This window comes from Talpa occidentalis, unplaced genomic scaffold, assembly GCF_014898055.3.
Source record: "Talpa occidentalis isolate TD23 unplaced genomic scaffold, MPIMG_talOcc4v2.1, whole genome shotgun sequence".
Lineage (NCBI taxonomy): Eukaryota > Metazoa > Chordata > Mammalia > Eulipotyphla > Talpidae > Talpa > Talpa occidentalis.
The window spans coordinates 139,254,807-139,266,861 of NW_026555331.1; positions in this window are offsets into that span (position 1 = coordinate 139,254,807).

Here is a 12,055-nt window from a genome sequence, read left to right on the forward strand (position 1 = left end):
GGTAAATATGACAAATATGAAAGGATGATGAATGATGAAAGATACATAGGTCAAGACCACAATGGAATGCTATTTTGTAGTCTTGCAATTTACAGAAATTTCAATTTACAGAAAAAGTTGGAGAGGAGGTAGATGATAGGATCTTTTATATATTATTGGTTGGCGTGTGAATTGGTAAAACAACTTTGGAAAATAGTTTGGCATTATCTTCTGAAGTTTACAACTTGTGACCCAGCTATTCCACCCCAGGTATAGAGCCAAGAAATTCTGACACATATTCAACAAGAGACATAGATGAGAGTATGCAGGGCCATACTGTTCATAGTGGCAAAAATCTAAACCATTGAAAGTCCCTCAGTGGGAGAATGGGTGAATAAAGAATGGCATTTTCACATACTGAAATATTATACAACAGTCAAAAAAGCTAGTATGGTTTCCTTTCTACAAAGTACCAAATAACTGAAATATGTGTGAATGTATATATATATACACACAGAGCACCATTCCTCTCTGAAGAATCAGTTCCTGCCAAATGGGGGCTGCCTTACCAAGATGCTCCACACCTGCCTTCCCTATATCACTCACACCCCGAGAGACTGACTCTGGTACAAATAGCTACTCTTGACTTAGGGTGGAGTCAGCACCCTGGGGCAGTGTGTGCTCCCAGACTCCCAATCCAGTCTGCGGCTGATTCCACATCTTTGCTTACTTCAACTCCCCCCTTTTCCTGAGCTGTCCCTCAATAAATCACCTAAATGAGGATCCCATTGCAGGCTCAGATTCTAAGGAAATGGGCTTAAGACAATAGTAAATAAAGAATCTGGGTTTCTGAATGTTGATTACCTCTGATAAGGAGAAGCAGACATGAGCTGGGGACCAGGGCACTATGGTTCAATGACAGACTCTAGCTTTTGTTTTAGGTTCTATTTTTTCAGGTACTTATTACATGATTAAAAAAAAACCTAATTAGAGAGCAAAATAAATAATAAAAGAGGGTTATGAACAGATCAATGATGAATTGCCATTAAGCAAGGATTATGATTAATCTACTTCTACAGACCTGAAATCCAATTTTAAAAATGTTTATAGAGGGACAGATTTTAACACAAAAAGGTTTTACTGTTCAACATACATTTATTGAATGTCTGGTGTGTGCCAGGGATGGTTTTAAATGCCAACAGTGCAACGGCAAACAAGAAGACAAAAATCCTTTCCTACCTGGAATTCCATTATTGTTGGAGAGACAGGAAGTACTCAAGTAAGCAATTAAATTATAAAATTTAATTGGATAATGAGAGCAGTTATAAATAAAAGAAAACAGGCTGCTGTAAGGAGAGTATAGGTGGTGGGGGTGTCTCTAGTTTGGGAAAGCTAGAGAAAAATGGCATTGGTTTGTATTACAAGATTATTTGTAACTTTCTTCTTTGTATTTATTTTATATTCCCCCAAGCCGTGTGAAAAAAAGTGGCTTAGATGTTATTAACCCCATTTTACAAATGAAAAAATCTCAATGGGTCTGTTGTTCAAGACAAGTAATTAATTTATCTATAAGGAAAGACCCCACTGAAAAAGAAAACTTGAGCCACGAACATTCAAGGGCATGACTTAAATTTCTGGAACACATTTAATTTTTTTTTGGAACACATTTAAATTTAACAGCCTTTGACACCTCATCCAATCAGGCTCCATGAATTTTCCATGATGGACAGCAAGGAGGATGGAAAAGGGATGATCCATTTGTAACAGGAAAAGGATTTTGAGTTCTCTTGTTTTGCAGTATTGGGGAGGGGATGTGCTGAGCCACCTCCAGGTCTAACCCTTGATCTGTAGGAGACCAGATGAAGAATCCGTGAAGTTGCTGCCAGGATGTGGGAAACAGTCTGTGATCGTGGATAAGGTTAACTGTCATCCGTGGTGCCCGCTTGAAGCCAGAGCCACCTGGGGACTGACAGGCAGATCATATGCCCTCTGTCTTCTAAGCTCTAGATGTTGGGGAACAGCTGAAGAGCCTCCTATGCCTCCACTTAGCCATGTGACCTTGGGCCATGATGCAATCTCTGGGATCCCCAGTTACCTCATCTTTAAAATGAGAATAATCATAGTATTCACTGTCTTATCAAAAGGACTCTGCAAGGAAATGTATTAAATCCTCAGCACCTGGCCTTCGAAGCACTCTGCGTGTTAGCTAGAATTATTATTCTCACTAAGTGGCGGAAATTCATTTATGAATCTGGTTATTGACATTTTCTCTAATTGGAAACCTTGTTTTCTTTAGACTTTTTATGAGACTTAATGACAAAAGAACTGAACAGTTCACGGAAAATCACTGGTTGGATGTTAAGTCAAATTAGCATTTGGGTCTTGAAATATTGGGGTTCCTTCTCTGGCAGCTTCTCCGTGTTAAGTAGATATTGATGCCCTTTTGTGGATTAACATTGCCCAAAATCTTCCCGGGTTTCCAAGCACAACTGTGCCAAGTATGGGGCGAGGGTCACCTTTGGTTTTCACAGGTGCTACGAAGGCCCTGTTGTCTGTTTTGGGTGAAGCTGAGGGTATGTCCTAGCTCTGGAATGTCCCATGTAGATTGCACTTCTTTTATGTCACTGTAAAAAGACCAACTATGAAGAATCATTTTTATCGTTATCATCATCATCCTTATCTTTCTGTTTGATGAATTCTGGAGTTCTGCCAAACCAGGCAGCTTGTAAAATAAATTCTCTCTACTATTTGAATTGTGCCTTAAATCATGAACACCAGCTGTTTCTTGTATTTGAAGTGAAGCTCCAGGTGTACAGGGGCCATCCGCAGAGCACAGGCAGTTTCCCCCTTCTCTAGAATATGTGGGAACCACGGTGCAGCTGGGCAATTTGCTCCTTCAATGCAGAAAGTGAATCTTAGTTTTTTGTATCTCCTACAAGGCCAAGCTCAGCAGCTAGTAAATATTTGTTGATTTGATTTGCTGCAGGGCGGCAAGTTAACAATTGCATAAGCCATACTCTCAACAAGTCAGGGCAGCAGGAAAAGAGTACTTTTTCCAACAAATATTATCAGTGGAATTCTGGAAAATAGATTGGAATGCAAGCCTCTAAGTTCTAAGAGAAACAGAGCATAAATTAAGCCTTCAGAGATAAGGACGACTTGATATTGGTTAAATTGTTGGCATTTTTGCAATGATTTATAGTTTTAAAATGCTTCTATAGATATTGGATAATTAAATTATCACAACCACCTGCTGATCCATGCAGATGGGTATTATTATCCCTATTTAACCGGCCAGGACACCACATCTTAAGGAGGTGAAACGTGCCCAAACGTACAGATGGAAATGGTAATGCAGTTCTCAACATCAACTCTCCAGGTTGTTGCTGAGAACGCAGGGAATGCCATTTTGTTCACTTTGTTTTTGAATTTGAGTGCTTTTAAAATGCAGAGTTCCCCCTGTTCCTGGTCTCACAGCCCTGTATTATCTGCCTGGCTCCAGAGACCTGTAAACTTCCAGTTTTGCAGTGACGAGAGGGAATTTTGGGAGGAAGTCGGAGCCTGGTCTCCCTCTTTGGCTGCTGATGACTCCTGATGGAAGGGGATTGTGTTGTTTGTGAGCATCTGCCCCCCTCATGCCAGCTCTCAAGACTGTCATCTAAGGGACATTCATATTTTACTTTCAGAGATTATGAAAGACCCAGAATGGACACTATTTCCATCCTTTTGGGATGTTCTGTGCTTTGTAGGGATTAGACAACCCACAGAACCACCTAACCCATTTTAAGAGTTTCTCAAAACTTTGTATGACAAAATACCCACATCTCTCCACAAACAATAGATATATTCTGTTTGAGTGTTGAAATGACTTGACCTAACCTTAGGAAACCATTAACTCAGGTTTTGGGTTTTCAAGACCCTCAAGGGCAGAGTGGAGGTTTTATTTATTTTGGATCCCCAGCCCCTCAGCACACATGTGCATCATAAAGATGTACCCAGTGAATCATTGCCGTGAGTCAATTTCATGCCTGATCCAAAAGAGCCTGGAGTCTTCTTTACACCACACTGATGGGCTGGCAATCTCCTTCCCTCGGCTCCGAGTACCTTGCCAGGACATTGTTCTTTTCTGATGGATATGAGTATCACAGAGGTCAGGGAAAGCAAAGACCTTCTGCTCCAGTTTCAGCAAATCTGTATTAGAAGACTCAGAGGAGTCAGGCCCCAAGGGGAAGGAAAGAGGACCTGTCTCATCACAGTGAAGCGGTTTGTCTAAAACGCTTGCAGGGGCAGCTGCTGGTGGACAAGTATTAACTTGTTAAGGAGGCATGTCACAGAGGAAGCCATCAGCTCTTCCTCCTCCCCAGCCCCATGGCCGTCAGGAGGATCAATATTTAACAGGCATGTCTCTGTGTCTGCAGGGGCTCCTGGTGCCTGGCGGGAGGTCTAGGAGTCCTTTGTTTACACTGGAAAACAAATGGAAGATTTGGTTAGCCAGAAAGGTATTTGTTCAAGCTGGAGAGTGGACAGATTGTGAGGCTGGGGGAAGTCTGGTTCTGAACAGGAAAGCCTGGAGGTCAGTTTTCCCCGCCCCCTTCTCGCTGCAGCATGGTGGAAGGGTCTAGGTGTTGGCTCCGTGGTCTCAGAGGCCAAAGGTATCAAGGTGTTCGGTCACAAAACTAGCAGAATGGTCCAGAGAGGACTGCCCTTTCTCCCAATAGAAGGAGAAAGAATTTGATCAATGTATTTCTGAGTTGCTCAAACCCCAATGAGTTTTGCTCTACCAATATCAGGATTTTATTTTTTTATTTCTCTGACACTTGGAATTCAAATTTGTGGACCCTTCCCCGATTGCTGGCATCATCCATAGTCCTAAGATTCAGATGAAATCTGTTGCATAGATTTAATGGCCTGGGTGTTCTGAACCCCTACTTGGCAACACTTGCAATATCTGTCAAATTTCTCAAAGATGTCAATACCCAGGTGGTCCTGGGAGGGGACACACTTCCCTCTTTTTGCAAGAACCATTTCCCAGAGCCAGGCTGTCTTCTCCTTTCATACGTGGTACATTTATGTTCATGTATGTCTTTCAAAACTAAAGCGTGAACGTCCAGCAGTGGACACAGATTATGTGGGCTCTAATGAGAAGCTTATTTCAAGTGAGCCCGGGCCACTCTCGCAGGTGAGAAGACAACGGGATGAGAATGTGGACTGAACGTGAGTCCCAGAGGGTGAGTCTTACAAAAGGAAGGTGCGGGGCCTCCCTGGCTGGCAAGTCCATCGCCATCTTTCCAACAGCACGAGCTCACTTTGCGTCTGTGTCACATTACTTAGCAATGAATGTTTTAAAATTAAAGCCCAGATGTTGTGCCTTAGATACAATTAATTCTATCACACGCCTAATAGACTACGGTATAGTGCAGACATAACTTTGACATGTACCGGGGAGCCAAATATTCATGTGACTTGCATTATTGTGACATTTGCTTTATTGTGGTGGTTTGGAACTGAACCCACAATATCTCTCAGATATGCTTCTACAGGGAGCGCTACTATATTATTAATGTACGTCAAGGTGAGCCTCAAGTAAACGTGGACCCCGTGGCAGCAGTCTTAAAATTCTTTATGCCAAAGGCCTGCCAGCAGGGAAGATGGTTGGTTCTGAACCTACGTGACAAAAAGGAGCGGCAAAGATTCAAAATCCCAACCGGACATCAGGCTCCACAGACGGACTCTTGCTCATGCCCGTGTTTGATTCACAGCTTCGTCCCCCTGCCCCTGCCATAAGTCATTAATTTCAAGGATAGTGACTAACTGTCAGCATTGGTTTAAATCAATATTAATTTAAAAATAATCATATTTTGTCCTCCAACACCACACGAGAGAAGAGAAACTTATAGAAACAAAGGCCTGACAGTGCAAGGCTTTTCAAAATAAGTTCCATAGGTCACTGGGCAGCATTCTTCAGTTTTTCCATCCTTCGCCCCTATAATAAAAAAAAAATCTAGTGCGTCATACCCAACATATGTAATAATGTCTTTATACATTCTGTACAAATTCTGCTGTACTCAGGAGGCCCAAAAATTGAAATAAAAGAAGATGAGAGAAAAATATACACAAGTCTTCACAATTTCTTCCTCCACTCCTTGTAGAAGTCAGTGCCTCATGTTGGAGACACCAAGTTTGACTGCAGAATGCTTCTGACTCCTGCCCTTAATTTGCCTTGAGTTCTAGTAGTTTCCAACAGCTTTGAAGATGAATGCCTGCCCCTGCAACTAGACCAGTGGTAGGTGAGCTCCAGCCTACCGGCCAAATCTACCCCCAACCATTTCCACAACTTGAAACCTGAGAATCATTTTTTCATTTTAAAAGTGAAAAAGAGTATTCAGCAAGAAGACCAGCTCTGGCAAAGCCTAAAATCCAGTGGGCTCTTGAGCAATACAGAGGGTTTAGGGGCGCTGACCTTTTTGCAGTCCAAAATCCGAGTTTAAATCGTACTCTGCTAAAACTTAACATCTAAGTGCCTGCCGTTGACCAGTGGTCTCACCGAGAACATAAACTGTCGATGAACAAGTTTTGTGTGTTATGTGTCTTCTGTTCTGTATTCTTGCATAAGCTAGAGAAAAATTCTACTAAGCAAATCCTAAGTGGGCCATCATAAAGGTCTTTGTCATCTCTGTCTCCATGTCATGTGGGCTGAGAAGAGGAGAAAGAGAAGGGTTGAAAAAAATCAGAGCATGAGTGGACACAAGGAGTTCTAACCCAGGTTGCCATGAGTCAATTGCACTTAATGTTTGAACCTTTCCAGGAAGACTTTGCCAACCCCTGGGCCATGGCAGCATCGAGGTCACCTTTGTCTTTCCTCCAGGCAGAAGGGACTTTGTATGTCCCTCATGGGGTGTCTAGGAGGCTCTCTAGCCTAAGGGATTGCACCCCTCGGCCTGCATGTTTCCTCCAAAGAGCAGGACGTGACTTCTTTAGCTGCTGACCTCCGGCCTCCAGGGAGCAGGCTCTTGGGCACCTCATGGTGATCATTAGTTGGCTTCTGGGTGGCCAGATCCTCATCCTCAGTCTGGTGGGAGCTGGCATTCATGGGGCAAACCCTCTTCCAACCAAGGCCTGAGTGGAGTTGGACTGGAACTGGGGCTCTCTTGCTAACTGACTGGACCTGTGGGGCAAGGAGTGGCTACTCCTTGTGTGGGGCGGGAGGAGACCAACTAGGTGCACAGGTGGAGGTAGCTCTGTGGCCCAGGAGCCTGGCATCAACAGTTGGGCCTAGGTTTGAGGAGGGTCACTAGTCCTGGGGGAGAGGGCAGGCAAAACCCTGGTATTGGGAGGCTGTACTTCAGGAAGATATCAGATTAGTTCTCTGGCAGTGGGTTGTGAGAGTGGGGTCCAGTAACCGATAATGGGGAGCAGCACAGAGTGCAGATGTCACACTCTGAGCTGGTGAACACAGGTTTGGTGGAAAGGGCACCGTGAAGGTCTAGGAGGCAAGGGTTTGTTCCCCTAAGCTTTGGGCACATGCATGAGTGAATCAACAAATCTATCCATAAGCAGGTGCCAGGTGGGGGTCTGGGCTGTCTGCAGGGTTTCCAAGGTCATGTAGGTGATAATGACATGGCCCCAGTCTGCAGGATTCTGTGTCCTGTTAGATTGATGCTGGTAACAAATTAGACGCTGTATGGTGTGTGACAATAGGCGGGGCACCAGGTGTCAGTAGCTAAGCTGGAGTGATAAGGTTGATTTGCTATGACTTCTCCTGGGGGGTGGAGGTGGGCTGTGGCCCCAGGGGGGATTTTGAATGGTGACTGGATTTAGAGACTCTAATCTAGGGCGGTATTAAGGTGTCTACCACATTTCAGTGGGTCATTATCTTCTTGGATTTTCAGTACCTCTAAAAACACCTGTTTGGTGTAATTCTGGAAGGTGGGCTAAGCCTGTATTTTGTTGTTAATTAAATCACATTTTGATTGCCCTAGTGGGGGCTGGGTGCTTTAAGAAACCGTGGTAAATCCTCTTGTTAATCAAAGAATCTTTTTGTAATGTAAATGATAACACTCCTGATCTCTGTTTTGTTTTGTTTTGTTAAGATTACACTGCATATGTTTATTTCCATTAAACACTCAAAAGGGACTTTTGGGGAAATTAAACAAAATTTAGTTTGGGAGTTCTATTTGCAAACTCTGGATACCTATTGCAATCTCTGGAGACCCTCAGGGTGGTCCCCAACTGCAAGTGGGAATTAATACCTTTAATGAAGAAAGGATTCAGAGCAAGAATCAGATTTCCTCTCCCCCACCACCCCCTGCCCTGCTGTGGCTGGTTCAGTCCATCTCTATCATCTCTATGAGCATTTTTTTTTTTGATGTGATAAAACAGAAATAACATCAAATTTATCACTTTAACTGTTTTTAAGCATACAGTTCTGTGGCATTAGGTACCTTCACCGCCTTGTGCAGACACCAGCACCACGCATGCCCAGAAGTTTTTCATTTTCTCCAACCCATTAAACACTAAATCCTCCACCCACCCCTGGCAGCCACAGCTCTTCTATCTCTGTGCATTTGACTACTCCAGGTATCAAATGACACTTTTTAAACTTCACTTTTATTTTAACCACATATATAGAGCTTTGTGAAAGTATCAAATAATTCTGTAAGACTTGTTATAAAGGAGGCTGAGTCTCCTACCTATTCCTCCTGACCATGTCGAACTCTCTGGCAATGACTGTATTGAGTTCTTTTAGCCTTGGTATTAACATCCATAAACTTAATAAGGTGCTTACATTGCTACTCCTTGATTGCTCAACTTGAGGCATTTTCTATCAATTTTTCACTATGTAAAATAAGAATTTAGCATTCCCATATTTCCTTTAAAGTATGTTTTATTGTGAAGCATAGCACATATACATACAAGTGCCTGTATAAAATGTCCATGGCGGGCCTCCCCGGTGGCGCAGCGGTTGAGCGCTGGATTGCGAAGCTGCCTGCAGCCTCTGCGGCGCTGGTTCGATCCCCGGCTGCTCCCCGGCCACCGGAGGAGGGTCCCACATGGCGCGCAGACCTCTCCTGCCGCCTGCTGCTCCCCTTAGCAGTGTACTTTGGTCCTTCTGCCTGCTCTGCTCCCCACTCTGGTTCCGGTGAATTCTCTCACCCTCCCCCGCTTCTGACTGTACCCAGTGCTTGTATAAAAAATAATAATAATAATAATAAAATAAATAAATAAATCTTTAAAAAAAATAAAAAAAAATAAATAAAATGTCCATGGCCTGTTAAAAATAAAATTGAATCTTTTATCCACCATTCAATTTAAGAGCAAGAACATAACGTGACTTGAGAAACCTACAGTATGCCCCTCCGTTGCACACCCATCCTTCCCCCTCCGAAGAAAACACGAATCATTGCAATTTCCTTCCTTTTCTTTATAGTTATGACGTTTGTGCATATTCCTAAACAATCTATTGTTTACTCTTACATGCTTGTGAGTGTATATAAGTGGAAACATATGGTGCATGTTCTCATTTGGTTTCTTTCACTCCACCTTAGGGTTTTGAGGTTCATCCAATTGGGTGCATGCAGCTGAGGCTGTTCATTCGGTGTCTGTGCTCTGCTCCAGCCTATCACATGGCTGCATCGCCATCTAAGTATCCAGCCTTGTATGTCTATCTTGGTGTGCGTGTGCAAGAGTTTCTCCAGGGCATATGGCTTATGGCTGAGGATGAACTTGTCAAGGCACAGAGTGGCAGTACATTTTCAGCTCTGCTAGGTAACAAGTCATCTCCACATCATTTTGGGGAGAATGGATGATTTCACAACATTGAGTTTTCTTATCCAAGAATACAGTATGTCTTTTGATTTATTTAGAACTTCATCATTTTCCAATAAAGTTATATAATTGTCTCCAGGGAGGATTGCACATATTTGTTAGAATCATTCCCAAATACTTTCCTATATTAAATATTCTTGGGGAATTAAAAGTAGTATCATTACATAGTGACCTCCTTACTTCTGATACTACCTCTTTTCTTAAATTTTATTTTATCTTGCATTAATGAAGCTACAGATACTTTCTTTTGATTAGTATTTACCTGGAATATTTCTCCTATCTTTGACTTAGTTTCTCTTTGTTTTTATGCTTTAAGCCTGTCTCTTGTGGGTATATCTAGCTAGGTTTAGAAAAATCTATTTCGATAATTTTTGTCTTTAACTGGAGGGTTAAACGCATTTACATTTAGTACAATTGAACGTATGTTTATGTAAGTTTTTTATGTCCTTGTTATTTGTCCTACTTAAACATTTACTTTATTTTACTTCTCATCTTTTCTTGGTTCATTTCTCCCTTTTTCTTCTCATTTCATCTCTATTGTTTCTACCTTTTGGATATTATATGCTCCATGCCTAGTCTTTTAATTGTTACTCTAGTAACTGGAACATGCAGACTAACAAAGTATAAAAAATTATCAATGTCTACTCATTCTCCCAACAATCCACAGAATTTTAAGCCACAAACTCTGATAACCCATTTGCAGCTAATGTGAAATTATTGTCCAGAATTTAAAATCTTGGTGCTAGGTGACCTGGGGAAAAATATCCCCTGAGAACCCATAACCACAAGTGAGCCCCCACATGACTTGGTGGTCTACATCTATGTTAACTATGCAGTCATAAAACTCCAACAATACCAAAACCTCATGCAAATAATCTAATTTAGAGACAATCTTCAAAATAACTGGGATAAGAAAAGATCACCTACTAAGAACAATTAATAGACTACTCAATTGCCTTTTAATAGCAAAAATTGAAGCCAGAAGACTGTGGGGTAATGTTTTCAATGTGTTGACAAAAACAGAAATCAACCTATAATTTATACCCAGTAAAACTCCTTGAAGAATAAAAGCAATATAATGCATTTTCAAATAAATAGAAAACAGACTAGTATCCTAAAGGAAAGTTAGGCTTCAAACAGAAGGAAAATGGCCCTAGATAAGAGGATATTCTCAGAGAAAGATCAAAACCTTTAGGGTTCAGAGAACTCTGAAGGGCAAATTTTGCTTATCTCTTACCTGGCTTTGACTTTTTTTTTTTTTTTTTTAATTTATAGACTCTTACTTGCATTCCAGCCCAATGATGCCTTAAAAATGGTTATTAAAAATATTTTATCCAGCATTATTTTTTAGTTGTTTCATTTGAGCAGGATTGGTTAGATAGTCTAGTCTACCCTCCTGCAGGAGACAAAAGACCCCAACAAAACCTCCCTGTCCCTTCGGGCTCCATGAAGTTCATTTACCTATGCCCAAGACACCTTTTACCTTCCTGTTATTGCAGCCACATTTTCACATTGACATATATATTTAAATACTTTAATTGTCTACTCACATGACTCAAAACCTAAGAGCCAGGTCTCTATTGCTCCCTATTTTTATTCGTGTATCTGTGCAAGTATCTGGCACGTAGTAGGCATTCAGTAGATATTTATTGAGCAAATCATTAGATGAGCTATTAATTTTGAGTGAGAAGCCAATACTAAGTATTAGGTCAAGCACAGTCGTGTCTCCACCTCAAATCTAGTCATTGGCCGCTGTCTCTCAGGACCGGCAAATTCCCGTAGAACTACGCCTTCAAATGTAGTAGCCACTACTCACTTGTGCTTACTTGAATTATTTAAATGAATTTAAATTAAATGAATTTAGGGCCTCTCCTGATGGCGCAGCGGTTGAGCGCTGGGCTGCGAAGCTGCCTACAGCCTCTGCCGCGCCGGTTCGATCCCTGGCTGCCGGCGAAGGTCCCACATGGCGCACAGACCTCTCCTGCTGCGCCTGCTGCTCCCCTCAGCAGTGTATTTCGCCAGTCTGCCTGTTCTGTTGCCCCGCTCTGGCTCTGGTGAATTCTCTCACCCTCCCGTGCTTCTGACTGTACCCAGTGCTTGTATAAATAAATAAATAAATAAAATCTTTTTAAAAATTTAATTAATTAAATGAATTTAAAACTCAACTCCTCCATCATACTAGCCATGTTTCAGGTGGCTAATGGCTTTCCTATTGGACGATGCAGGCATGGAACTTTTCCATTATCACAGA